At 46.9% G+C, this 3,040-nt stretch overlaps 1 pseudogene; it reads left to right on the forward strand.

The window, feature by feature from the left end:
• The first annotated feature begins 2,620 nt into the window (after window positions 1–2,620).
• Window positions 2,621–3,040, forward strand: part of LOC101642105 — a 1,750-nt pseudogene continuing 1,330 nt past the window's right edge.

The following is a 3,040-nucleotide window of genomic DNA, read 5'->3' on the forward strand; positions in this document are numbered from 1 at the left end:
TATAATGGAACCCATACTCCAAGAATTATTCTTTAAGTTATCAGCTAGGATTCAGATTGCCACCCAACACAGTTAATGCTGAGAGGATTTGAAAACAAGCTCTGGATCAGAAGAAAACGCAATGCAATGTAACCATTCTGCAGGATCAAAGCAAGTGTTTCCGTCTCCGTTCCAGAGTGGGGTTGCTAAAAACACAGTGGTGATTGCATGGCTCCGAGAGAGGGGGCGGGGGGTGGGGTGGCTTGAGGAAATAGAGTGGAAGACAGGTCTGATCTCTAGCTACAGAAAGGAGGAGACGCCAACTCCACAGCAGCCCAGGGCGATTGTCCTAAGACAAGTCAGGCATATCTCCACCCTCCATCCTCTTTACAACAACCATCCCGCCCACTGCACACCACCTCTTTGCTGGGTCTGATGGCAGTGGCCACATAAAATACACAGACAATGCACGTGATTATGAGGTTCTTTAGGGAAGCTAACAGGTTATAAAATGTTAACGATACAGTTTAGGTTATAAAATGTTATTGACGCAGTTGTTTTGTTAAGGATATAGTTCTTCTCAGCCATGCTAGGAGGTCCTTGGCCTCGCAGTCATATGATCCATTGGCATCTGCTTTGTTCCCTGGCCCAGGAAGCCCACTGCTCTGCCGCATGATCTCAGTGCATTTCCTCTGCTCTGTCTTATGACTTGGATGCTATAGCCTCTGGGCCCTCAGCCACATCATACTGCAATCTTGCAAATGCACCCCACTGGTGACTGTCCTATTTAGATGGTTTCTTCCTGCTTCTGAGATGGCTGACGTGTATGCCCAGTGGAATGATGACAATGACCAATCCCCTTCTCTTAGAGTTTCCCACACTCTGTGATTGGGATAGATGGCAGTGGAAAAATTGAATTAAAAAAATAACAGAATTTTTCCACAAATTTTTAAAGTCCCCTCTTACATAATTACAGATTAGGAAAATTTACAGGATTGGGCCTGGGGCCTTTTGACCACCTGGCTACTTGATGGTCAGGGTATGACTCATGACCCTGTGGCCATGCTACTCCACTTTCCAGGTGATGCACATCTGTCGCTCTTTAGGGACATGCCCAGGCAAGTCCTTGGGGGGAGACCACCCTGCTTGGCCTGACCCTAGAGTTGTTATCTACTTTCAAATATTCTCTGCCTGGGGACAGAAATGCCACCTTGCTGGTTAAGATTCATTCTAACTGAAGGCTGAACTTACTCGTATGTTAAGACTCAAAATGTAGCTAAGACTCCCACTATAAACCATAGCCTTCAACAAACCAAATGCTTCCCCATGTAAGCCCGAAGACAGTTTTTATTATGGATGACACAGAACAAAGGAAATCATTGAAAAATCTTGATTGGTGGCAAGTCATCCCATCACCATCACAGGTCAAATCAAAGCCAAACTAGACCCACTCTTACGGCGTTGACTTGAACTCATCGCAACCCTACACAGGTTTCTGAGGCGACGAATCTCTGCAGGAACAGATAGCCACATCGTTGTCCTGCTGAGTAGCCACGGGTTTGAAATATTGACCGTGAAGGTAATGGCCCAATGCCAACCCAACAGTACCAGCCTGTGTGGATGGTTTTCAGCCACCTGGCCACATGGTGGCTGGGGCATGATAATCATCATTCGACCCTGAATCATGGGTACAAGGTGGTTACAAGACAATATTTGGGCCCCAATCATGAAACCAGACAACATGTGTCTGGTTGGCTATTTTCCCTAAATGCTTAGGCAAATCAGTAGTTCCTTGTGTGAACGCTTTTCTGCATATTAGTTGATCTACTAAACACATTCTTCTTGAGGCAAAATGCCTTTCCCTGGACTTGTCTAATCATAGCCACATCATTGCTTTTAACGGTCACCGAACACTGGGGAAATAACATAAAAAATTCAAATGGGGCCAGAATTTATGTCAAGACTTGAAATGGAGTTAAGGCTCCCACTGTAGATGTCAGACTTCCACAAACCAAGTGCTTTAGGATTCAGATTCAAACATCTTGGAATGGTAGATGTAAGGCGCCTTTTATAAGCTCAAGTTTCTCCATCTAAGTTTCTCTCTTCCTTTCTCTTAACCTCACTCCCTTCTCTCTCTCCTTTACCTGAAAAAACAAATTGCCTTTACTTGCCAGAAATCAGTTTACAGTTCAGCTGGCTAGTGGTTAACTGTCTTTATTTGTGATCATTATTTTAAACACTATTTTATTGTGGTTTTTTTCTTCTGCACAAAACCTCTTTATTTATTTTTAAATCCTTTTACTGGGGGCTCTTACAGCTCTTACAACATCCCATACATCAATTGCATCGAGCATATTTGTACATATGTTGCCATCATTATTTCCAACACATTTTCTACTTGAGCCCATGGTATAAGCCCCCCCACCCTCATGAATACTTGATCAATTATATATTGTTATTATTTCATATCTTACATTATCCGTTGTCTCCTTTCACCTACATTTTTGTTATTCGTCCCCTTGGGGGTGGGGGTGGGGGCTATATATCCAACCCTGTGATGGGTTCCGATTTTGGTTAAGACTAACACAGTTGCGACCGGACCGCACGCCTCCCGCGCACGTGCTGTCCCCGCCGCCGCAGCCATGGCCCCCAGCCAGCTAGCCTTACTTAGTGTTTCCGACAAAACGGGGCTCGTGGAGTTTGCCGGGAACTTAACTTGTGTCGGCCAGGACCTGGTTGCTTCCGGAGGGCCTGCTAAAGCCCCGCGCGAGGCCGGCCTGGTGGTCAGAGAGGTCTCGGAGCCCACAGGGTTTCCGGCACTGTTAGGGGGCGGTGCACACCCTGCATCCCGCAGTCCCCGCAGGAATCCGGCTCGTCGCCTCCCAGGAGATCGTGAGCACACGGCCAGACGTGACTTCCATCTCATCCGAGTTGGGGTCTGCAATCTCTATCCGTGAAAACGCTGGCTTCTCCAGACGTCTCCGTGGAGGCAGCTGTGGAGCAAACTGACATTGGTGGCGTCACCTTGCTGGGAGCAGCAGCCAAGAACCACGCGCGTGAC

This window comes from Echinops telfairi, unplaced genomic scaffold (genome assembly GCF_000313985.2).
Source record: "Echinops telfairi isolate 266 unplaced genomic scaffold, ASM31398v2 ScPeMD7_18;HRSCAF=68, whole genome shotgun sequence".
In the NCBI taxonomy this organism is placed as follows: Eukaryota; Metazoa; Chordata; class Mammalia; order Afrosoricida; family Tenrecidae; genus Echinops; species Echinops telfairi.